Source organism: Canis aureus, chromosome 5 (assembly GCF_053574225.1).
Source record: "Canis aureus isolate CA01 chromosome 5, VMU_Caureus_v.1.0, whole genome shotgun sequence".
NCBI lineage: Eukaryota > Metazoa > Chordata > Mammalia > Carnivora > Canidae > Canis > Canis aureus.
This window is the reverse complement of record NC_135615.1, coordinates 2,067,845-2,094,567: the sequence shown is the minus strand read 5'-3', so window position 1 is coordinate 2,094,567 and position 26,723 is coordinate 2,067,845. Positions and strand designations below refer to the sequence as shown.

Below are 26,723 nucleotides of genomic sequence, written 5' to 3'. Positions count from 1 at the left end.
TAAACCTTGGGTTTGGTCTCTGGCAATGCCTTGCTTCTAGCTGTTCTTGACTCGGAACCCTCCTTCACAGACTGCCCCTGGTGATGCCGCAAGGAGCTCTTTCCTCCCCCTGGCCGATTTCTCCCATGCTACCAAAAATGTATTGTGTCCTCCACTGTCTCTTCTTAACATGAGGGCCACTTTATGCTTCCCTTTTTCCTACTGAAGGCAGAGAAGAACCCTTGAATTCTTTCTTTTTATTTCTCGCCTGTCAGTGCCATGTACTTCAATGGTCTTTTGTCACTTATTTTGTTCTTAGCCACACATTTGGATAACTCGCCAAGGTCGAGTGAAGGTGAAGGCGGGGTCATTACCCAGATTAAAAACAGCATGAAAATCATCTTCTACACTGAGCACAGTCGTGCTAGTAACTCTTGACAGAGACAATGGTCATTCCTCCTCTGGCAGCCCAGGATTCTGCCCAGGTAAGAGTGGGGAAGAGGAACTGGAGGGAGGTGCATCTGGTTTCCATTCTGAGAGCCAAACCACTGGCCTGTTTTTCACCACTGCTCACTGTAGTGGAACTAGTTCTCTTGCTCCTGCCAAAGCTCCTGGTCGCATTCGTATGTATATGTGTGCCTTCAAGGATGAGTGCAGGGTCACCAAGTGGAGAAAGAAATAGAAAAGCCAACAGTATTGTCAGTAAGCCTTCCTGATGTACATGCTGAGGCTAACAAGTTGAATCTTCAAAAGCGAATTCTGGGGGTTGTGTAGGCTGTGGCTGGACATTTTGAAGCAAAGGCTGTTTCCTGGGCCTTTCGTTAGGACCTCAAATTGGTCATGGTTAAATAGAGTGCTTCCAAACAGTTTCTGGAAGATCTTAAAGAATTTTTTTTTTTTTTTTTAATTTTTTTTTTTAAATTTTTTTTTAGGTATTTATTTATTTATTTATGATAGTCACAGAGAGAGAGGCAGAGACACAGGCAGAGGGAGAAGCAGGCCCCATGCACCGGGAGCCCGACGTGGGACTCGATCCCGGGTCTCCAGGATCGCGCCCTGGGCCAAAGGCAGGCGCCAAACCGCTGCGCCATCCAGGGATCCCGATCTTAAAGAATTTACCCACTAAAAGAAAATATGGAGTAAGGTCAAAGGGCTAACTGTATCCCCTTTTTTGAATATACAAATTCAAGAATTTATTTCCTAAGAGCTGGCTTTAATTATTAGTCATATGGAGGATTTGGGATCCTAACTCCGGAATTAGGATATTACGTCTTCTTTTTATCAGGCTGTTTTGAACCTAAACAGACTGATCCAATTAATTGCTTCTTCCCACTTATTGCTGCCTTTTGTGAACCATTATTCTACCTCTTTTGAACTCCACATCCTGCTCACCACTCAACCTTCACAGTCACACACAGATACTCTTTTTTTTCTTTCCCCTTTATCTTGAACTCTTGTGGTTTAAATATCTTTCCAAACTCTTGAAGAAACACTCAAATTGCATAAGGATGTCACCTGTGTGCTGTGTTTCCCAGAAAAAATGTGTCGTTCATTGCAACCCCAGTGCTAACTTTCTCTGACCATAATTAGCTCATCCACCAAGTGCAATTAAAACTGTCATCTTACTGGAGTCATAGAGCAGCTCTGTAGCTGATCCTACCTACCTCTGCCTGCAAGCTTTGAAACATGCTCAGTCCTGTTTATCTTTCTCAATACAATGTTCCTATCCAGCCCAGAAGACAAGAAAGTGCTTAGGGTATCTCCCAACCAATTGGTTCTGTCCTGACTCCTCTCCTCATGAGCATGAAAGCCATCTCAAAGCTGATACCACAGATGATGTGCTACTTATTGTCATGAGTAGAGTATGGTAAAGAGGGAGGTTTATTGGTTTAGGGCTGTTTTCTTAGTCCATTCAGGCTGTTATAGTGAAATACCATAGACTGGGTGGCTTATAAACAACAGAAATCTATTTCTCGCAGTTCTGGAGGCTGGAAAGTCCAAGATCAGGGTGTTGACAGATTTGGTGTCTGGTGAAAGCCTGCTTCCTGTTCATAGATGGCTACTTTCTTGGTGCCTCACATGGAAGGAGGGGCAAGGGAGCTCCCTGAGGCCCTTTTTATAAGGCAACTAATCCCATGCCATATGACTCTACCCTCAGGACCTACTCCATCTCTCAGAGACCCCCACTTCCTAATACCATCACACTGGGGGCTGGATTTTAACATGAATTTTGGAGAGGTACAAATATTGTGTCTATAGCAGTTGTATATTAACGTGTGAATTACAGAGAATTATTGGATGCTCTGAGTGTAACCCTTTTGGTAGAAACGTGTTTAAGTATTTGAGGAAATCATGAATAAAACCAAAGGGGGAAACAAAGGAAGGAAAAGACCCTTGCTTGTAACTAACCCCCAGAAGCTTCTTGATGGTGAAATGGAGGGGAACCCAAGCCACACATATAACCACAGTTACACCAAGTATGACCTTCATGGTCTTTCTCTTTCTCCTTTCCATGTCTTACCATGGCCATTCCACTCAAGTATGGCCTCCTTGGGCCCCTCAAACCCCTACTTCATGCTGTCCACTTTAGATCCTCAGCCAACAATGGCTAAGTCCTCGGTGACTATATGCCAATTCTCCTTTCTCGTATTTTTGCATTTTGACAAGAGAGTTCTTCTTTCTTGAGGCTTTCTGAAAGCAAGGAGCTTGGATCCATGAGGAGCACATAAATATGTATTGACTGCTGCAGTTGTGAATGCTCACTCTCCAGGTCTCATGAGGGGCCACCAGGAGAGTTAGTGTGATATGGGGGTACATGTAGGGCAACCGAGGATCTTTGGGTTGTATTTTAGCTCATACTCAAAGTGGAGAAACTGCTTCTGTGTGTCAATGAGTAGTAAAATGCCCTCAGTGTGAGTCATCCTGGGGAAGGGGAGTTGGCTTTGGGAATCAGGTGAAGCAAGGAGGAAGGGACAGGAAAGTCCTATAGAATTCATGCTTGGCTTCCTCCCTTGTGGACTTCTGCATTTTGTCATTCTATTAAGCAATGGATTGGAAATAGAGAGGGGACCCAGACTGGGATTGGGGTTTCAGAAATGGAAATATGTTTCTTTCTGAAGTTTAGCCCGCAAGCTGGTTATTCTCAAAATCTTATCAGCTTGCAATTCACGTATCTACCTTCTACAACCTTCACAGCCTATTTAGCCCACACTGGTCAGGCTGTTGGCAAGCTGCAGAGAAGGCCCACAGAAATCAAAGGGCCAAGAGAGTCCTGGGTCTGGGAAAGCTACTACTCTGCTGCCAACAAGAGAGCACCAACCAGGGATTTAAGAGGAGAAACAAGGTTCCCCTGCTGCTAGAATACCAGCAGGGTTTTTATGAATGGTTGTCATATGACATTTCTTTGTATTGAAGGCTACCCATTCTGCTCCTGGGGTTTGTACCTCACAGCCCCATTAACTGATTGGCTGGGATTGTCTCTTGCTTTGTGTATGATGTATCAAATTTTAACCCTGCAGGCTTTCTATATGTGTTTTTATTAGACACTGAAGCAACAATATACAGATTAAAATATTTATGTGCATTTTAGAGTACTGTGTGAGGATTATTATAATTATGAAGCACCTTGTTACATAGATCTCCAAAGACTAAGCCTGTTGAAAAGATAAGCTGTTTTCTTCTCTTACTCATTTCATTTCAATCCTTACTGTCTCTAGGAAGATTTTATGTTCTTTCTTTGGTTGATGATGAAAAATGTTGTCTTTGGTCCTTTTGTGTGTGGGAGAATAAATTGTCTTGCATAATTATGGTTTAAATTTTTTATTGTGGCCGATTTTTTAATATAAATAGTTAAATTGCCGCTCTGTGAACTTCACATCTGAAAGTGAACCTCAGCCATGGTTTGAACATTGGTTCAGAGCTGTGCTGTCCCACAGAAATTTCTGCAAAGATGGAAATGTTCTTTGTTGTTCAAGGTGATGAGCTCTTGAAATATGGCTATAGTGATTGAAACTCTAAATTTTAAATTTCATTTAATTTTAATTAATTTAAATACAAACGGCCATGGTGGCTACTGGGTACCATAATAATAGTGCAGGATAGCACAGGCTCAGAGGTTGAACGATAGATGTGCTCATGTGAATAAACTGATTTTCCAGGGATCAGGAAGGGCCTTCTCTCCAAAATTGCTGCCCCACCAACCAGCTCACAATTTGTGAAATAGCTTCAGTAGCAACAGAGCTGCTTGTAGACTGATTGTATCCTCTCCAAATTCATATGGAGAAAACCTAAACCCCATTTGATAATACTGGAAGGTGAAGCCTCTGGGAGGTCAGCCGGTCTTGAGGGTGGAGCCCTCATGTGATGGATTAAAGACCTCAAAAGAAGGGACATGAAAGAGCTTCCTTCTCTCTGCTGTCCACCATGGGAGGACACAGCAAGAAGATGGCTGATGTGCAAACCATGAAGATGGCCCACACCAGATCCTGACCATGCTGGCATCTTGATCTCAGACTTCTCAACCTTCAGAAGTGTGAGAAATAAATGTTTGTTGTTTAAACAACTCAGCACGGTGGTTTGTTACAGCAGCCCAAGTTGACTAAGACAGAAGTCTTGAATGCAGGCATCACTGGGACTTAAGTTCTTGCCAGGGTTGGAGGCGGTGGTGGCTCTAAAGTAATGGAGCACCTGGCTCTCCGTAAGTCATGCCAGAAAATCAGCGTCCTTAAGTTAGAGTGACTACCCCTTGTGAAAGATGCACTGACTGCTGTGCTCTAATCACAAGAGAAATGTATGGCAGCTCTCATTGAATGGTTGACTTCAGACCCTTTACCTAGAGAGAGAGAGAGGGAGGGAGGTGTGAGCTAGATGCTAGTGTTTCTGACGTGGCTAGGGCAGGGACAGCAAGCAGCACTGGAAGGAGAGAAAGGAGTGGGGCCAACATGAACGAGGTAATTCACACTTTTGCCCTGTCACTTCACCTAGGCTGAGAAGAGGCTGTAGTAGGAGGACTGCAATAGCCCAGAGGGCCCTGAGCAGAGTCCCCCTGGCCTGCTATTTCCAATGGTGGCAACCAATGGGCAGTTTCCCTAATTCCTCCCTTGACCTAGTCTTCTGAAGGGAAGAGTTGCATTTTATTCATTTTTGAATCCCTCACAAAACTAGCTTTCCATGAATATCTGAGGACTAAATGGAAGGGTGTCTGAGCTGTATTTTTTCAACTCCTTTTTCAAAACAGCAACTGATCCCGTCTCTGCTACCATCTGCCTGTGGGGAAATCCCTCAGTGGACCAGGAAGGCAGAAAGGTTCATCCCCCGTCTCCTCCTTCCTTTCAGGGTTTGTGGCAAGGAGGAAACAGTGGCTGAGAGGTCTTTTAAATGTCTTCGCTGCCAACTTGTTTGAGAACCACACAAAAGAATGTCGAAATTGAAAGATACTCCTGCTTTAACAAATAATTGATGAATTTCATTAGTTGGAACTCATTTTACCTTATCCTTGGCGGCTGGCTTGAGAAAAGGTGAGGAGTAACTCAGAAATTTCTGGACTCCACTGACAGAATTGGAATGCCCTTTTTCTCTTTTATTTGTTTGTTTGTTTGTTTATAAGTAAGAGCTGTTTTGCATATGGCAAAGCAGCTCCCATCTCTGCTTACCCAGCTTACTCCCTCCTTTGTACCTCCATCCCCCACTATTACTTCTATAGTGAAATTATTTATTTCAAAAATGAAAGACCATGATTCTTCAAATTATTAATCCTGTTTAGTTCTGCAGCCAAGAGAACTTTAGTGCAAATTATTTCAGATGATGTATTCATTATGGAGGTTTAGAAAGGAACTGACCAAAGAGGACTCAGGTTTAAAAGTTGACATCCTAGTAATACTCTTTATTGGTAGCATACACAAAGTTTTATTGACCAAGCTAAAAAATGTATAACATGAATACCATAGGGATGCCTTGGTGGCTCAGTGGTGGAGCATCTGCCTTCGGCTCAGGTTATGATCCCGGGGTCCTGGGACTGAGTCCTGCACTGGGCTCCCTGCAGGGAGCCTGCTTCTCCCTCTGCCTGTGTCTCTGCCTCCCTCTGTGTGTCTCTCATGAATAAATTAATAAAATCTTTAAAAAACCATGATTACCATAATATTTTCCACATATTCTGGTGTAATGAAATAGTTCAAAGATCATACTCAGCTCTTTCAAGTAAGGATGCTATATAAACACAAATGGATAATCTTCACACCATTCCCATTTCTTTTCTGTTGCTGACAATTTTTTGGACAAGTACACACACTTATCTTCCATGAGCACCCAAACTCTCAAGAAATGAGAGAGGAGAAAACAAATCAAGTGCTTGGAGAAATAACCATTGTCTCCAACTTAGCTGCTTTAACATGCTGCTAGTTTAGGAGGGAGAAACAAAACAAAACAAAACAATTTATAATGGTTGATGAACAGAAGCATCATTCTCACTGAGAGATTCAAACTATTGGACTTCCTATGTAATGAGCCACTTCTGGCAGCAGGGTGCTGGGATTCTCAAATTCAGAAATTTCACTACTTTAGAAGAATGCCATAGGTTCATTTGGATTACATAATTTATTGAGCAAAGGAGTATTCTTGGCACTTTAAAAAATATTCTTGCATTTTGTGAGTGGTTGCCATAGTTCATTAGTGCAAGTTCTGCTCTGTGATACAATAACATCATGGTATGTTTATTTTATTAAGCAAATTCTAGATGGCAGAAATACTCTCAATTTCAGCGTTTTAGAGCACCTGCTTCCTCAGGTCTTTCATACTTTTCAGGTTTTATCTGTATCTGAATATCATTGAGTTCAATCTTTGCTACAAGCAGGGCTTATAAATACATATTGACATATTTCTCCCCTTTTCTACTCTCATTCACTTAATTAACTGATACTTATTGGTACTGATTAAGCGAGCAACACTATGTCAGTTGTCTTGGGGTCCCACGTGATCACAGACCCCTGCCTCATTGCCATTTCTGGCTCTCAACTCTTTTTCCTCCCGCAGTCCCCCATCTTCAAGGCTGGACTTGGATGCCTGGATGTTCCTTTAAGTGAAATATATCTCCAACAAGTTCCGGTGACAGTCCTCAGTGACAGAGCCATCCTGGTCACATGGCCTCATAGCCTCAGCATGGCCTCATGGTTGCCTCCTTCTCCCTCAGGGCCAGCTCATATCCAGGTCTTTGTAGCCCATCCTGTGTTCTGTTTCTCCCAGCTGCCCCCCATTCCCAGCACCCCACTGTCACCCATGACTGAGCCCTTCGCTTCACTTGAGGATTACTTCTCCGATCACCTAGCTGCCATCTGCTTTATGTCCTTCCTCTCTCCAACCCAATCCACTCCCATGGCCACAATCATTTTCCCGAGAACGATGCTCTGATTATGGCAATCCCGTGCTCAGAAGCCGTTAAGGACTCTCTTTTGTCTACAGAATAGTCTACCTGCCTGGGTGTGGAAGTCAGACCAACAAAGGTGGGGTCTTCAAGCTGCTTTTCTGGCTTCTCTGCTCCTTGCTCACCACACCAGTTCCCTCCTCTGCCCCAGCCTTGGCTGCTACTGCTCCTTCCCACACCCTTTGGTGAGGAGCCCACATTCAGCCTCATCTTCAAAATCTTGCTTACGTGCTACCTTCTTCAGACAGTCTTTCAACTTTCTAGCCAGAAGTCATCTTATTTTTTTCTCTCTGGGTTTCTATAATATCTAGTTTTGAATACGTTAAATTTATCTGAATTGAAGCATTATTATTTGAGGGGACTTCAGACTTCGTGACGCTGCATTGTTTCTCCAACCAGCACTCCCTGGCTTTGTCTGAAACCCAAACTCACTTTATATTTATCTCCAAGGTCTGTTGGCAGGCAGATTGTGGGAAGAATATGTGTCATTCCTCAGTTTTCCCCCTGGTGCCACAGAGATGACTTCCACTTTGACCTGATTAACCACTACATTATGACAACACACTTGCACCGTCATTATGAAGCAGTTAGGAGGAGACCGTTCTTTGGCATGCTGCTGGGCAAGCCTCGGCCATGTGCAGAGCAGACGGGGAGTCTTGGACTGTGGGGGATCAGAGGCCGGCAGAGGAAACCGGCTCGGGTGGAAGTCATGCCTGCAAGCCCGCAGCAAAAATTGAAAGGAGTAGCTGGCCAAGGACAATGCAAGTCCGGTGCCACAGAAAGTGTTTCCTCTGGGCAGATGGCTCTGTTGTCAGGTTTACTGAAACAAGTTCCTCTTTTAATAGGCTGACTCAGATCATCCTTTTTTGATCCATCTGGAGCCTTAGAGACCATATCTAGAAAAAGGAGACTTTCACGAGGAATGTATTTTCTTTTTAAGATTTTATTTATTTATTCATGACAGACACACACAAAAAGGGAAGGGGGTGGGGGCAAGGACACAGGCAGAGGGAGAAGCAGGCTCCATGCAGGAAACCCGACATGGGACTCGATCCCAGGGTCTCCAGGATCACACTGCGGTCCCACGGTAGTGCTAAACCGCTGAGCCACCGGGGCTGCCCACAAGGAATGTATTTAACTTAAGCCTGTTATCATCTATCCATTAACAATGAGCGATGGCATAAAATACATCTCGAAAGGACGATGAGTCCAGTGCACTGAATGATACCGTAGTAATCAGGAAAAGTGATGGTCTCCTACAAGCCATCTGTGTGAGGAATCATGCAGAGATCCTGGGACCACCTAGTATACAGAAGGATAGAGAGAACAAAAAAAAAACCACCTTAGAAATATGGATTTAATTTTATTAACTATGGGTAAAAATAAAATGTTTAAGGCATTCTTTTATTTATGAAGGTAACTCAAACTAAGTTAATTTACCAAAGAAAGTCATGGGTGCGGTGTTTCTGAAAGGGCCACCTTGCGTTGTTAATGGATTGTTTTTATTTCTATGAAACTATTCTTTTCTTTCTATCAGCCTTCCTCAAATTAAAGACTTTAGTAATTTCTACAGATATAGTGTACGGTGGCTGTTAGCCAGGTTAAAATATTCTCTTCCTAGCCTCTTTGCATCCCATGAGTGACTAATTTTATTGCAGAAATTTCTGCCACTTTTGTATTTTTGTTCAAAAGAAAACTTTTTAAAAAAACAGAAATTTTTGGTGAGGAAACCATGTACTTAATAGTCTACTTTCTTGAGTGAAATAGGGCTAAGTTCTCTTTAAAAGAAAAAAAAGAAGTAAGCATTTGGGCACTTCAAACCTCATCAACTACATTTGATCCCAGATATTATCTAGGCTTATCTTGAATGAGAAAATGCCAAAGGCTCAAGTGCTGGAAGACTCCGAGAGCATTTTCACTCATCAGGAGGCTGATTAAGCTTATTATTTGCTGTCCAAAAAGCTTCAGGTGCTTATTGACCTGGACTAAACCTGAAAACAGTAAAGGGAGAAAAGGAATGTGCTTCTAATTGAAGGCCCCAAGGAAACGGGTCAACAAAGTAGAGATGGTCACTTCTTAGTGCATGCTGGGGAGCTGAGCTTGTCTGCCAAGAGTGGCCTGGGAAGGCTCATTCCCATCGTCCCGGGAGACGAGGGATACCCAACACTACATTACAGAAGCTCAGCCATGTTTTCACACCTGGTTAAGTGTCCATATTTCCTTGCATCCAAACAAGAAGTGAGTTTTACACATATTTTTTTACTCAAATATTTGAACTCTCAGGAGAACCATCCAGCAGTCTGGTTCTAGAGTTGCTCAGCTTCGAAGCTCAGGTTTATTCAGTACCCACAAAGGATTGCAACATTTGCCAAGAAAAACAGCACAGCAGCTGCATCTTTGCGAGGGTGGTGCAAGCTTTAAAATACCCTACAGTCACCACTTATGAAAAGATATAGGATCTTCAGCCATGTTGGCATTTTTAACAAGAGGTAGTTAGTTAAATATCTTCCCCACAGATTGTCACTTTTTTGTTTCAGTGGTTATGATTTCCCCCAACTGATTAAACAGCTCACATTTTCTTCTACATAAATCACTTCCATTTTCCTACAGAGATTACCAAGGTCCTATATTTACCAGAAAAAAAATGTAGATGAAAGAATTATTTGAAAGTCAGTTCTGTGATAAACTACTCTGTTGTTTTTATTACTTTATTCACAATTGGGTATTGATGGTGGAAATTATAATTAACTCAGTATTATGATTGGGCAAAAGAGACTGTTCTATGAAAAAAGAAAAGTGTCATATTCTGAATGGTCCGAGACTGGTATAAATTCCCATCAATGAGTCTTACTAACACCTGTTTTGGAGGTGGCTAAAGTTGGGGGAAGCAACAGACGTAAGCAGACATTTAAGGAATATGCAAGTCTCTACTCATTCTATGAAGTATCTGGTAAATCAAAGCGTATTTTCTTTATTTCATTCCAAAGGGCAACTTCTCTTATCTCATCTGTGAGTTGAGGATTTTTCAACCTAAGAGAAGGTAAGAGATGACATGTGGAATTTTAGCAGCCAAGATAAACAATCTTCCATGAAACCAAAATATTCTGTGGCCCTGGCAAGCCTCCTCAGCTTACTGGGAGGTTTGCTAAGGGATGGTGGGAATGGAGAGTTCAATCAACCAGGGATTTCTAACTTGAGACTTTGCCAGTGTTTCTTTTGTATTAAACAATTGCCATTCAGAGCTTTTCAGCCAACTATAGCATCTCTACCTAAGTTATTCCATTATTTAACCTGAGTCACATGCTGCATGATTAACTGTATATTTTCCCTAGCTTGATCTTACAGTATATTGTTTCTTGGTAGAAAGGAAGTTGCCAAATAATTACTCTTTTGCATATGTCACCTCAAGGCTCTGCACTTGTGCTTTGTGGTTGTATCTTTGTCATTTCCTTACATTTTTTTTTCTCTGCCCTTTCACTCCAGGGCTGAGAGCTTCTGCTTAAAACCAGTGGTTTTAGAGCATAGAATTCTTTTTTAGAGCACTTCCATCTCTGTAGCATATACATAAATAAATAAGCTGTAGAATTCTAAGTCAAGGGAAACATTCTACAGAGCAGAGATCTCACTTGCAGCAGAATTCCAGTTCTCTCTGTAAGATGATTATGCAGTACTTAGAGAGGAGAGAGATGGAAACAGAACTGAATAGTGAAGATTTCTTCAGAAATTTGAGTCCCTGTATCTAAAGGTCTGTGGGGGCATTGCCAGTAATTCATATTCCAGGCAAAGAAGGATTTTGGCTTGTCCCACCAAACAACTCCAAGTTAGGAAGGGGAGAAGTCATCCTTACCCCTCCCCATTCGAACAATCCAGGGCAGATGGGAGGTCTCCTGCTGAGCTCTATGAGACCTCAGTGCGGGACTTTATCCACAACCTCAGGTCACAGAACATTCTGGGTTCTCACCTCTCCAGGGATAATATGCCAATTTTTCCTTCACTGCTTGCTTGCAGAATTATTGGAAATGTTTTGAAAAGCAATAGTTTGTTCTTCTTTTATATTTTCACTCCCATGTGGAGGCTTTTCTCTAGGGAGCTCAGGAACACATGCCACAATTAAAGGACTTAATTTGAAGTTCAATTCTGCCTTGCTGGGTCAGTGATCTGTGAGCCAAATGATCGAGATCTGCAGTAAGCAGGTGAAGGAGATGTGGAAATGCTAAGAGGAGTCTGTAAAAGATGGACTTTCAAGGAACCAGAAGGCTACTGGGAGGTCAAAATGTAGTCAGGGGGCCTACTGAGAATTACTGTAGGAAAAGAAGCCAGAAAGCTTGGGGAAAGCCATGAAAAAGGTACAATTTAGTCAAAAGGGAGGAGGAAGAATTTTCCGTTGCTGAGCTATTCAGAGCCAGGCTGAGATACGCAAAACATGTCCATGTTTTTACTTTTCACCAACCGTACTTCCTTATTTTAACTTCTTCATATTCACGGTAACCAGAGGACATGAGCAATGGTTATTATAATAGTAACATTAGCTAATAATATTGTTATGTATTAAGAACAATGACAGTAAAATATGTAACATTTTTAAATGCCATGGTAGACTGAATACACATGGCTGCCTGTTTTCCCTGCCAAGTGTTTCAAAGCTGACCGTAAATAACTTTAAAAGGCTTAAGACCAAAGGACAAACAGCATAAGAGAGAACAAAGAGTAGACTAGAAGAATAAATGAAGTTCCAGAAGATGGGAAGCAGAGAGGGAGACTCAGAAGAGACTTGTTAGAGAGGAATGACAATGAGGAGTCCCTTTATTATTTTACAGAATCTGGGACAGGCTCAAGAGTTGGCAGGAAAGGTATTTCAGCAGGCTGGAAATTCTGTTTATGGAGCAGTTAGAACCCTGTCTCCCCTTTCTCATACCCAGCTGGGTGACTATTCCAGGCAACCAGAGCAGGAAGCAGGCATAATCTCTGTAGAAACCAGACCAGAGGACCTAGATTCTTGTTCACCAAAGGCAGCTAAATATGTGGCATGTTGCAGTAATGCCAGGAGGGCATCCGGTGAGTATGTCTTACTTTCCTGAAAAGGTCCCAGCATCCTGGCAGTAACTGGACATTGGACGATTTCTTTCTGGAGAAACTAGTCCAAGAAAAGATCAGTATCAATATTCAGGACCATACAGTGAAAAGACTGGTCCCCATTTGGCACTGGAATGCAAAGTTCATAAACCCCACTGAGACATATGGAGGTTAAAATTAGTGCCCCAGTTCCTCTCCCTTGAATATGAGTGACAGCTAAGCATCACCAATTCCTTAGGAGAGACTCCAACAGGAAAGGTGGAAAGTTAAAACAAACCAAAAGAGAGAAAACAGTTTCAAAAACAAAAGAGAAAAGGAAAGGAAAACTCAGACTAAAGCAAAACAAATGCCTCAATAAGTATTATCCTCAGCAAGAGAAGGAAGATACTGCATTTATAAAATTAGAGCAGTCAGCAACAGGAAAGAGCTTTGGAAATTAAATACAGAAAAATTAAAATAAGATATTTAGTAGAAAAGCAAAGAGAAGTTGAAAATTGTTCAAAATGTGCAAGAAAGAAACAAAGTTAACTTTTATTATCATAAAAGGAGAAGATAAGAAATGAGGCTTAATCCAGTTAATAAAATATTGAATGAATAAGAATTCCAGAGAGACGGAGAAAATTATCAAAGATATAATTCAAGAAAAAGTTTTAAAGCTGAAGGACGTGAGTTTTTACACTGAGGTTTCAAAGTAATAAATTACAAATACAAACAATAAAACACCCAAGACTCATTATTATGAAATTTCAGAGCAAAAGGAATAAACAGAAAACCCCAAGAAGCTTCTACAGATTAAAAAACAAATCAAACCCCCCCCCCCACACACACACAACTGAGTTTGTGTGAACCAGACTTCTCAGTTAGAACAGTGGAAGCTAGAAAAAAAAAAAATAACAATGTCTTTAAAATTCTGAAGGAATGCTTTCAACCTGGAATTCTTTATCAAGTCAAATTAGCAAATAAAAGTGAGGAAATTTTTTAGAGAGAGAGAGCAAGATTTCATGCATGTGCTGGGAGTGAGGGAGCAAAAGGAGAGGGGAAGAGAATCTCAAGCAGTGTGGAGACTTACTTGGAGTTTGATCTCATGACCCCGAGACCATGATGCAAGCCAAAATCAAGAGTTGGATGCTTAATCAACTGAAACACCCAAGCACCCCAAAAGTGAGGATATTTAAGGACATATCAGAGTCTCAAAACATGCATGTTTTCTACAGAAGTTACCAAAGGATTGGTCTAGTAAGACAAAGGGATAAATAAAGGAAAAGGAGGTCAGGAAAAGTGTGTATCTGGTACAGAAAAAGAGAAAAAATAAGTTCCCAGGTTGATGAAGAAAAGGCACAAAACAGAAGTTGTGTATAGAGTAAAATGGGTACCAATCAGTGTGGAAGAGAGAGGGCCTCTAGAGAGATAACTCAAAATATATCACTATTCTTGATGTACATGGCTGTATTAGGAAGCTGCCCTCCATTCCTGTCAATTTAGTGACAAGACATAGAAACAAATCCAACCAATTATTTCATATATATAATATACATATTGATACAGGGCAAAATGTCATAGTTCACATTGTGGTTCAGCTGGGAACATATACGTGACAACAAGTCATTACATAGCACTGAAGCCTGTCGAGGAACAGAGAGGTAGAGATCGTGTGTGTGGATATCGGAACAACTGAGTTAAATCCTCACTTATTTTAATAAGGAATTGACATAACGGGTCTGAATTTAGTCACAGTATTTGGAAAGATGGAAGCAAGGATTGATAGGATCAGCTAAGAAGCTGAAAGTTGTCACTGCTCAGAGCGGGGCTCAGAGGGTGGAGAGAAGTGGGGAGGAGTCCTTATTGCTCACAACCAATGTTGTGGTGCCACCTCACTTATGGATTGCACAAACAGGGTTTCATAAAGACGGACCATCTAGCGCTATGCTAGCGCTAGGAAAAGCTTTACACGAATCATTGCTTTTAATGCTCACATGATTATTGTATTAGGTAGATTGTCTTATTTTCTTCATTTCTAAGACAGATCTTAGAAAACTCTGGTCATCGAGAGCTTTAGACACTTGCACAAGGTCACATCACTGGAGGTGTTGTAGATGGGCTATGATCTCAGTGACTGACTCCAAGGCTGGGCTTTTCCACTCTATAGCATTCCACTTCTCAGGTTCTGTCTATGGGATGATCAGGGCACCTGAAATGATGTCCTTCAGCACATCAATATTTCACGAAAGCACAATTCTGGTAAACACAATATATATGTTTTTGGTTGTAGCCACATTTACCTAATCTGCCTCTGGAGCTAAAAGAGGGAAGATTATTGCATTGATGGTGTAGAATGTCTGCTTGAAGGAGAGCTGGGAGGGCCAAGCCACATATTCCTGTCCCTTCTCTGATTTGTAAGAGCTCGGCCACCCCCGCCGCCCCACCACCCAGGTGTGGGAGCCCGGAGAGCGGCCACCTGCTATCTTCTCTCTCCAGACTTCCTCCTGCCCTGGCTTCTCTCTTTAGGACCAGCCCTGATTCCGATATTGAATGATTCAGGCTTGAAGCCTAAGTAATTATTCGTATAAACTTTTTAACCCCTGGGCTCTGAGCAGGTCTAGACTTGCCCACCTCCTTCAGTGACTTCCATTCTGCATTCTCAGCATGATGGAAATTTAAACAGCAAGGATCGTGTAGTACACATCAGATTATAAAACTTTATATACTGGCAGTGCCTTTGACTGTATAAAAATTGGTTTTCATGCCTTGCTTGGATTTGGCACCAGACTAGAAAGGGCTGAACTCTCGCTCCTCAGGAGCCCTCTTGACTTCTCAACCACAAACTCATGTCAACTGAAATCTTAGAAGTGGCCACAAGCAGTCTGGTTTTGATACCTGCCAACATTTTCCTCAAGCTAGCCCTTAACCACTTTCATAATTCACTTTTAAAACTACCCAGTCCTCGTAAGTCAATGAGACTAAACAGTGTCAGCTGCTGGCTTAGAGTCGGTTCTCTGATGGCTGTATTAATATTTCTGTGTTCTCACCTCCTACCCCTGGAGGCATCAGCTTGCATGACTGGAACTATTAGTTCCACCCAAGATTTTAGTCTAAGGCGAGCCATAGACAGATGATGTGGAAGACAGATGTTTCTGAATCCATATTCACAAGCTTTAGACTATATCAAACACCCAAGCAAAGAGTTATTATTCTATCTCACTTATACATTCAGAATTCGGATTCAGTTGAAGTGTGAGACATTGACAAGCTAGTTGCCCATGGATAACAGAATATTCTGGCTTCCTACTCTCTCCTATATTTCTCTGTTTCTGTTTATTGCTCCATTTTTCTTTCCATCTTCTGGGAAGAATAGCTTGTAACTGTGATGCTTCTGTTACGTGTTAGGTTTTCTCTTTTATAGAGAGTTCGGTCAGGAGCTCATCTCTTAGATTTGTATTTTGAATTGCTTTAGTTTTAATCTGGATCTGGCTTCCTTCAACAAATTAAACTCTGGCCTTAGAACGGTAACTCAATTCACATTGAAGGGTTTTTCCCCCCCTCAAAATAAGATTCTAGTGCAAAAACACTTCTACATACCCCTTGGGATCGTTTGTTTTTCAAAAGCTTTCTTTCAACAAAATCCATTTCCAGATCTTAATAATGACCTTTATGAGATGTTTTCAACCTATGAACCCTCTTTCCAATATACTTATGTGGCTTTAGGAGAAAATACTTCTGGGTGGAGAAGGCTGATACTCCGGGACTATCTTGATTTGGGGTTCAAATCCTTCGTTTGGGTTCGGCTTAGAGTAGAAAACAAAGTTTTGGGTCACTCTTTGATGACTGTTTTCTTTATCTTGGGTCCCCAACTCTCTTTGGAGAAATGTATGGAGGCTTACTAAATCTGGGAACACCAGAAAGAGCTACAAGAATCTTTGTGGATTGCGAAGTGACCTGCTGGCCAATGTCCATAGGTATGTTTAACTTGAGATTCTCTACACTGAATAATTCGTTCCATAACGGTCCTGTTTAAAAACCTGCTGAATGGAGGGGAATGTCCTTACATCGTCCCCCCAGAGCAGTTTAGTTTACACAAGGTGACCGGTGAAGACAATAACCTTTGTCATCCAGACAGTCGGTTTTCTCTCACTTATTTACTTCCTCTGCTTAGGAAAACCTCACTTCTGATTAGTGCAAGCGTATTCACTTAAATGTAGGCTTGGGGAGAAACTTGTGGTTTTCAAAGATCTATCTCTTGACCTATTACCACTACAGATTTTACCATGGGCTCCTGGCCACCAGGGCAGCTAGCTGGGTCAACATCGGGAGCCCGAGCAGGGAGGTGAGGCGGCTAGAAGGGAAGGCCGGAGCCCACCTTTCCTCTCTCATATGACCCCCCTTTACTGGGGTGTGCAAGATCCTCACATTTCCACGGGCTAATGAACCGAGGACATGTGTGGACTGAGGAGGTGGTGACTGGACAAGGGAGGACAGTACCGGTATCTTCATGCGGCTGTTTTAGGGACACGGAGGCCACCACTGACCGAAGGGGAGGGCTCAAGCAAACCATAATATTGGCTTGCAAGCGAGGGCGTGATGGCAGCCTTGGGTAGAACCCGAGTCCGACAGCAGCCGGAGAGGGTCGAGGGTCGGTGGGAGGGCTGAGGGCTGCTTGAGCTCCTCTGGTGAGGCTGTGGCCCTTTCTGTCTGTGAAGGGGAAACAGCAGGGGATGGGGGGTGGGGGAGAGGGGAAGGCGGGAGTGGGGTGGGATGGGCAGGGGGGTGTTTCAGCTGATTCTCAACCATATGCATGTCAACACCTCATGTCCCCGGTGGTGAGTGGGGGAGGGGCGGGGGCCCAGCGCTGCTCCTGCTCCGATGCTTGCTTGCCTCCCTTACTGGGTGCCATCTGGGGTCCTCCGGCACTGCAACCCCCTCACCTCCCCGCACCCCCCGCCTGCCCCGCATCCCCTGCCTATGCCCCGGGCTGACTCCCTGGGCCCCTGGCCCCTGTCCGAGCCGGTGGGCCCCCCACTGGCTGCGCTCTCACCCAGGAAACTTGGCAAACACAGGGTCCCCTCTTAGGGATTCGGCCTCAGTGGCAGTTCCCAGCCCCTGGGAAGTCGGCAGAGCGGCGGAGTTGGGGAGCCCCCCGCAGGCACCCCTTCCCGGGCACACCCCGCTGCCCCGCCAGCCCGAGTCCTCCCGGGGCCTGACGTGTCCGTGGCCCCACGGAGTGTCCACCTGGGGAGGCCGAGCTCTGTCTCCCCTCGAGGTGGTTCACCCGATACCATCAACATACCAACAACGAGTTGGTGATCCCACTCCTTGGGAGCTTTTGTGCTCTCCTGCTCTTGCTAAAACAAAAGCAAACTCTTTTTGGCTCATTTCGGTTTGTTTTTAAAGAAGGAAGCCTGAAAACAAGTAAGACACTAGGAAAATTATAAAACTTCAAAAAAAAAATTTTCTACAAAAGCTGGTAATACCGTTCCTTGGTTATTAAGTGTGAGTGATGCCAAACCCACACTCGCTTGACTTTTTTTTTTTTTTGGTAAAGATTTATTCCAGTGAAATCTCTGCTTCTCATTTTATACCATGATGTGGAAGGCATTAAGTTTTTTGAGCAAGATTCACATTCTTAGTTTCTTTCCCTGTCTCCCTCAGTATTGTGTCTCCTCTCTCTGTCTCCACTCCCACCCCCAACACTTTTCTGATAGATTCTGCTAGGATTGAGAAACAAAAGCTGATCATTGTGGAAAAGATTCTACAAGTTTTCATAATCATGTCAGCAAGATTGCATAATCTTCCTTTCTTCCTCCACTGTCCCATTTTCAGCATCCCTGGCTTCTAAATCCTGCTAAGGTAAAGTCACTGCTGGGATATTGAGAAAAAAAAACAATGCCTGATGCTCACTCCTGCTTCTCGGCAAGTATAGAAGACACTTTTATGCTATTAGCTGCTATTTGTGTTAATACAGATGCTATTATCTGATTTAAACATCAAAGGTCTGATTTTATTTTGCTTTTGCCCTGGAGACAAAAAAAAAAAAAAATGAAAGAAGAAAGAAAGGAAGGAAGAGAGAAAGGAAGGAAGGGAGGAAGGAAGAAAGAAAGCCAGCACCATTTTGAAAAGAAAAGCATCTAATAATTAAATATACTTTCCCAGAGAGCTGAGGAGCAGATGTTCTGTCTCTCTCATGGAGTGGGAGGGTGTGGATACTTACGGGAGTTGTACCCAGAGCACATTTCATAATCTTAAAAAGTCAAGAGGTTTGAGGAAAGTCCCTAAACATGGGAGGTCTGATTGGGGGTAAATTCATACTTCTGCAGCAACACAAAAGGGAATTTACCATGTTTTTTGGCAATCATATATTTTTGAATTTCTTCTCCAAACTCTCAAGATGTGAAAGATTGTTATCACCACAAATTAGTAGAGTTTTTGAAATTGAGGGGGAGAAAAAAAATCCTTTCTGCTTGGCTCACACAGCTTTACTGAGTAAATTGTTACTGTGATTTCCATAACAGCCTACCACGCAGAAGAAAACCCAGGCCATAGGAAAAGTGAAGCCAAATTTGGAGGCAGAATCATTAACAATAGTAAATGGAAAAGAATGAGAATTATTTTTACTCTAGTTCGTATGCAGGATTCTGAAATGGGTAGGATAATTAGAATCATCTGAGGAACCTTTTCAAACATGCTCCTGCCCCATCACCCCTCCCTGCATCTGCCTCCCATCCTCCTCTTCCACAGAATGAGCACATGTCATTCAAAGAGACTCCTGAGTTAAATCCAGTTTGCCTTCTCCATCCCATTCAGACACCCTCTTCCTCAATTTTAGAACCAGGGCTGTAATATATAAACTCTTGAAGAAAGGACAGCTTCCTATTGCTCTTTTAGAGGGTCAGCATGCCTTGATTCCTCTGACACACCGTCCTATGGCAACCCTCTGAAATGGATGTGTTTGGACAGATCAGCTTCTGAAGGTGAAGACAACCACTCCTTCTTCCCTCAGACCCTCGTTTCAGAGAATCGGCTGCACATTTTCTGTGCTGGATCCATGATTAAATTCCCTCTGTACCACGATCCTGGAGACCCGGGATCGAGTCTCACATCGGGCTCCCGGTGCATGGAGCCTGCTTCTCCCTCTGCCTATGTCTCTGCCCCTCTCTCTCTCTCTGTGTGTGACTATCATAAATAAATAAAGAAATGAAAAAAAAAATGAAAAAAAAAGGGAACCCTGGGTGGTGCAATGGTTTAGCGCCTGCCTTTGGCCCAGGGCGCGATCCTGGAGACCCGGGATCGAGTCCCACGTCGGGCTCCCGGTGCATGGAGCCTGCTTCTCCCTCTGCCTGTGTCTCTGCCCCCCCTCCCCCCCTCTCTCTCTGTGACTATCATAAATAAATAAAAAAATTTTTTTAAAAATGAAATTCCCTCTGTACCATTTATAATGTTATTCTTTTCTGATCTCTCTTTCAATGAATGTGAAGTATCTGTGTATTTGAAATCTTCTGGGACTGAAATAAATCTTCAACGTTGCACAGTTTTTAGAGTTGGAAGGAGCATGAGAGATTGTCTCCCACAATTTTACAGGATTTCATTTTATAGTATCCTAGACAGTTGCTGCTTGTATATTTAAAAAAATTAGACACCCATTACCTTATGTGGAAATACACTTTATTTCTGGAGAACGCACGTTTGAGCCAAATGAAATGCATTTCTTTTCCTAAGGTCTTCTAGTTACAGGAATCTTAGAGATTGATGGCATGTCCTCTCAGTAACTTCTCATGAGTCTCAAATTAAGCTGCCAGTTTGCTTAGGAGTGGAACACGTTCACATTTAATAATCACGGACTTTACACCCTCTGCTGAATTTGATTTTTCCAGCAGATTCTCAACTCCCCTGATAACTGAGTAGTCTTCATGGTGCTTTTCACACAACCCTTCCATGGCAGTCAGGGCGGGGAAGGGAAAGAGTGAGCCTTCTGCAGTCTGCAGTGAGGTCAAGGTAGAACCTCAAAGACTGGTTGCACTGAAGATGATCCTGGTTGTCCTATGGGACAGCCAGGAGGCATGGCTACAACCCTAATTTATCATACACTCTGCATGACACCAGGTCAAACTAGGAGTCAGTTCCACAGAAAAACATCAACAACAAACACATGACAATTGGATATTTGGTATCAGATAGAGCAAATATTGTTCACTGAATTTTTACACTATTATCTGGTGGTTTTGGCATTACTGGGATGCAGTTTTAGTTAGTTAGTTTGTTTGTTGGTATAGAGAATAGCCACTTGCTGCTTGAGCTTCTGAGGTCATTTCTCACATTTCTGCTCCAGAAATGTGTGCACTTGATAAATATATTTTTACTGTTAAGATTAAACTTGCGGGGATCCCCGGGTGGCTCAGTGGTTTAGCACCTGCCTTCAGCCCAGGGTGTGATCCTGGAGACCCGGGATCGAGTCCCACGTCGGGCTCCCTGCATGGAGCCTGCTTCTCTCTCTGCCTGTGTCTCTGCCTCTCTCTCTGTGTGTGTCTCTCATGAATAAATAAATACAATCTTAAAAAAAAAAAAGATTAAACTTGCTTGTTCTGTTAAAAATTTGGACTCATCACATTAGCCTTCTTAAAAATACCAGTTTCCTTACTAATGTTTACAGTTTTCTATCACCGAATATTTCTTTGTATTCTGTTTATCCCCATCCCTGACTCTTAATACAGATTTCACAGACTCTCCACTGCAGTTCCTTCCAAAACTCCATGTGTTTGAGATTGATGAGGTTCTTGATAAAAAGATCTGATTCAAAGGCCCCTTTGCCTGTGGCCCCAGGGGACACTTTGTGGCCTGAATTCAATACCAAAGCCAGAAGGACTAGTTAATTATTATTTTTTTTAAAGATTTTTATTTATTTATTTTATTTGAGAGAGAGAGAGAGAAAGGGGAGAGAGGCAGAGGGAGAAGGAGAGAATTGCCAGCAGACTGTGCGGAGTACTGAGTTCAGAGCCCAAAGCAGAGCTCAATGACCTTGAGATCCTAATCTGAGTGGAAACCAACAGTCGGTCACTTAACTGACAGAGCCACCCAGGCATCCCAGGACTAGTTAATTCCTAAAGTGGCACTACATGCTCTATGTGAATAATCTAATCAACTCATTTGGGTTTGACTTGTCTTCCTCAAATAGAGATCTGAAGACTTTAACCTCAGTATCTGTGAATGTCACTTATTAGAAATAGAACATTTACAAATGTAAATGTAAAAGACCCTCATCTTTACAGGTTAGGATGAGGTCAAACTGGCCATATTATTTTATGACATGGCCTTAATATAATGACTGTCCTTACAAGAAGAGAAGAGACACATAGACATGCACAGGGGAGAAGTCCACATGAAGCTGGAGGCAGAGATTGGGGTGATACAGATACAAGCTTAAGAACATCAAGGATGCTGGCACCAAAAGCTGAGTATGCCAGAGTCCTGAATGAGCTTTCATTCTAGTAGGGGAAGACAAATAACAGGGAAATGGATTTTTAAAAAGTGATATCATTGGGATCCCTGGGTGGTGCAGCGGTTTGGTGCCTGCCTTTGGCCCAGGGCGCGATCCTGGAGACCCGGGATCAAATCCCACGTCGGGCTCCCGGTGCATGGAGCCTGCTTCTCCCTCTGCCTGTGTCTCTGCCTCTCTCCTTCTCTCTCTGTGACTATCATAAAAAAAAAAAAAAAAAAGTGATATCATTGCATTCAGTGTCAGAGAGAAAATAGTGTCCCTGTTTCCTGAGGTAGCTTCTAAAATCCTTGGGCTCTTCAGAGTAAGAGTTTCTCTTGTATGCTCATGAGATGACTAGTGGCTAAGAAGCCCTAGAGAGCTTTAGGATGTAGGCTGATCCCCAAAGACCAAGGAGTGATTAGAGGGTTGGAACTTTCAGCTCCAATCCCTAACTGGGGAGGGGAGAGGGTTGGTGATTGAGTTAATGACCAATGGCTAATGATTTGATCAAGCATGCCTACATAATAACTCTCTCTCTCACCTCCATGGAACCCTCTTCAGGCTGGTGGACACACTGAAGTTGTAGGAGGATAATGCACCTGGAAAGGGCATAAAAACTGTACCTCATGCCCAATGACTTGCCCTATGAGTCTCTTCCATCTGCCTGTTCCTAAGTTGTGTCCTTGATAATCAACTGTTGATAGTAAGTAAACTGCCTTTTTGAGTCCCGTGAGCCATTCCAGCAAATTATCAAACTTGAAAGGAGGGGCATTGTGGGAACCTGCAGATTTGTAGACAAGTTGGGCAGACCTGTGGGTAACCTGAGAACACAGGACTTGCACTTGGCACCCAGAGTGAGGGCAGTCCTGTGGGACGGAGTCTGTCACCCTATGGGGTCCACTGCTAACTCTGGGTTGTTAGTGTCAGAACTGAATTGTGTTGGTTGTAGGACACCCCGTTGGTGGACAGAGAATTGACTGGTATGATGGAACACTTGCACACACGCTTGGAGTCATGAGTATTGTGCCTAACAGCAGACCAGGCGGGGATCAAGTGTGAAAGAATGAGAGAGAGCAAGGAGTGAGTTGGAAAGTCCTCTCTGAGGAAACAACAAGAATGTGGGGAAGGAGTAAGCATGGAAAGTTCTAGTGGCAGTGTGTGCTCGGCAGAGGAAACTCATGTTTTCAAGGCCTTGGGCTGGGAATGTGCTTAGTGTGAGCCAAGAGTAGAAAAAAGGCTGGGAAGCCCATAAGGGAGACTGATAAGGGTGTCAGATGGGCCCCATGCCTCCTGAGCAGCATATAAGAGGCAGATGCATGTAGTGAGTTTACTTACTATAAAGCACAGAGAAGCATAAAGAAGGGCTGCCTAACCAGAAGGGAGGTGTGACTTTTCCTGAATAGAAATGTCTTCAGAACAAGGCGGCATAATCTAATCCATTTTACAGATTGTCTCAGCAGCAAGGGCCCGGACAGAAGATGAAAAGCTCAGGTTTTCGGTCAGAAATGCACCCCAGTTATTAAGGACATGTTCTGGTATCTCTCATTGCCTTTGTTTTGGAAATGAGTGAAAGATTTCCATCAATCTTTCAAACTTCCAGATTTAATCTAAATATGATTCGCTTTTGCTGTGCAAATGATTATCCAGCTCTGTAATCATTTGCAGGTAGAATGGTGAAAAATGTAATATATTCCCCCATTATCATGCAAATCCCATATTTAAATATTTCCACATCACTATATAGTTTTTGGCCTTACGTTTCTTTTCTTTTAGGCTGTGGGAGAGGGAAGGTTCTGGTATCATCAGTTGGATTTTTTTTTTTTTAACTTTAGGTTAATCTAAAGTTTGTAGGAAGCTGCATTTGGAGATGCTATCCTTATTATTTGTGAGCTGATGGAAGGTGAGAATCTTAAGCCAGCAGCTGATGCTGCTGACAGAGCAATCCCAGCAGAGGGGCACGTGGGACAAACCAAGCAGCAATGCCCGTGTTCTGAGCCCATTCACTTCCTGAGTGGGGTTGTGCGTCAAGTCGCCCTCTTATGAGCTGAGAGATGGCTCAGCTAAGGAAGATTGGGGGATGGAAAATGAATAACTGCTGTTCTCAACAGAAATAATTCCTGGAAGTGGGGGCAGATGAATGGTTAGGTAGAGAAATGGATGACTAAGTGTGTATTTTCCTAAAATGGATAGGCTACCTAATGTCTTTATTAATGTCCGATGGGCTAGTTATCTTGTTTGAATTGATGAGGGAGTACGTTCAGGTAGGAAAGGGGTAAAGACCAAGAGCTGGTTTCAAAAAACAAAAGGCCTGGACTTTTAAAGTGACTTTCTTTCCTTTGCAGAGGTGCACAGCCCAGACCTCATGTCAAAAGCTTTGGGCAGCTTTTGCAAAGCAATTTGCAGGTTATGGGAACCAGCGGGAGTTTGTGCTGGCTCTAGCATGACAGGATGCTTGCATCAATGCCGTTCAAAGACAGAACACAGATAAAGTGTTGGTCTCTGGGAGTCTGTTCCAAGATAGGCCTGTGTAAACAGGAGAATTTCTTAGAAGTCAGTGAGATTTTTGAGGTTTTGCTATCAGCCCTAGAGGCAAGGTTAAGCCATGGTGACAAGTGACCCCTAAATCTCAGTAGTTTAGAAAAACAAGGTGTATTTCCTGTCTGTGCTCTAGTCCATTTTCCCTTCTGCATTGTCCTGTCTCCCAGAACCCTGTCTGATAGAACAAGCACCAGCTAAAAAAATGCTGGTCATTGTTGGCAGGAAAGAAGAGAGAATGCTGGCTGGCTCACATGCTGGCTTTCAAAGCTCCTCGCTGGAAGGGATGGGGGGCACTCGTATTCTCTTAGCTGGCCACAGCAGATCACAGGGCCACACCTGGCGAGGAGGGGAAGGAATTGCACTCCTACCTTATGCTCTGAGGAAATCGAGAAAACTGAGTTAGGTAACACCGATAACCTTCACAGATGTAAACAACGCAAATAGGCAACCAATTGAGGTGACGGCAAAACTCCAGATCATCCTTTTCTAATTTGTTGTGTGTTGTGTGTGTATATGTGTGCATATGAAAGTAAGGCGCTAAGGCTGAAGATAGACAATGCTAAGGAAAGATAAAAACCTATACCCTCCCTACCCCGGCACCCCAATAAACCACTTACTCATCTAGGGGCTTACTTAAAGAAAACCGTTTAACTCACGTTCTCAGAAACCCTGTCTGCTGGACTGAAAACAAGCTGAGGTGGCTGCTGGATCTGACCGAGGAGCTTCTCTGACCCAGAAAGAAGGAGAAAGGAATCGCACTGTGCTATTCGGGAGGCAGGAAGGCTGCTGGCTGCCCAGGACACCAGCGGGAAGCATGGTGGCTTGGAGAGAAATGGAAAGACTTTTCTTGCAGGGAAGCAGTTTCCACCCTCTGGGTTTTTAATCTTGTCTAATGATTTTATCTGGCACGGAAGGAATTGGGGGAAATGAGCGTGTTTTCTTCACTCTTCACCCAGAGGGTAATCCTTAAGAAAAGAGTGATCATTTGTGATACCTCTTCTCATATCTACCAATCTTTGCATGATTATTGCTTTATTGAGATTGCAAACTGTTCTTGAATCAGGGCTGACACATCAGCCACTGCCTCCCGTGCAGCCGGGAAGAAATTGACAGTTTGCACATCCTCGGGTTAGCTTCACGTTAATTAAAGCTTCACACAGCTCTGTCTGCTTCCTTTTGTTATTCACATGGGTTTTTGTGGATCATGCTGTTTACAAATAAGGCTAAACCCAAATGCCACACTTGCATCTGAATGTCCAGATCCAGGCCCATTCTAATTGCTGGATGCACCAAAGAAGGGGCAGACACAGTGAGTATAATAAGATGGAAGAGCTACACGATTCAGTTTCTTGTCAAATAACTTCAAGAGCTACACATACACTTCCCTTGACTAACTGTATTTTCTGGAAACCAAATGTCTGAAATATATTAAGTAGACATTTGCCTATGTTCATAGCCATTTCCCCAGGTTTAAGATTTCACTTACACAATGTCAACATAAGCAGCTTATCGGATATAAAATCTGAGATTCATTACTTGGGTGTATGAACATGGGGGGAAATAAAAAAACAACCTGAACTAAAAATAAAGAAATAAATAAAATTCTAAACATTAGGCTGATAGAATCTTTTAAATATGTCAATCACATGTTGTCAGGTCCAAAGAGTAAAGCTAGTGTATTGTGTTACATCTTATCCACACAATCCCTTTGTAGAAAATGAAACAGATTTGTGAAGTCTACCTATATCAAATTTTAATGATTGTTCATTAAACATGTTTGAATGAGATTAATGCCAATTTCAAATATGCATGAATCAACCTGATATGATCCCCTACTAATTAGAAAAATGTTTCAGAGTTGCTGGCTACAACCTCTGCCGTTCAGACTGATGAGAACTTCAAGACAATTTTATATGGTTACATTCAGAAAGTTGTCAGCAGATTTGTGATGTGGTGCTTGATGGACTGATGTAGTAAATAAAAGGAAGTGCTCTAAGTGGGCCTCGAGTCCGGTGGTGGTGGTGAGGCTGGGGAGGGAAGCAGTCCCAGAGGCTGAGAGTAGCTCTCAGTATTGTAGGCACCCGTGCCTCTGGACCGTGCACTTCACAGGTGCTTCTCACTCTCCTCTTCCCGCTCCTTAGATGGATGGGCTGGGGATGGGAGTTGCTTAGGCTCTGGTAAAGCCCCAGCAGATAGGCTCTGGTAAGCTCGTTGCTAGAACAGAGTGCTCTGGCCTATTTCATAGCAGTTCTTTCT

At 43.0% G+C, this 26,723-nt stretch overlaps 1 long non-coding RNA gene across 1 annotated transcript; it reads left to right on the top strand.

The window, feature by feature from the left end:
- The first annotated feature begins 266 nt into the window (after window positions 1–266).
- Window positions 267–26,294, top strand: LOC144313607 (uncharacterized). The gene is made up of 6 exons (XR_013379213.1): window positions 267–464; window positions 5,314–5,495; window positions 10,381–10,433; window positions 16,327–16,419; window positions 22,491–22,632; window positions 25,132–26,294. It is a non-coding gene; the product is annotated as an uncharacterized LOC144313607 (long non-coding RNA).
- Window positions 26,295–26,723: the final 429 nt, after the last annotated feature.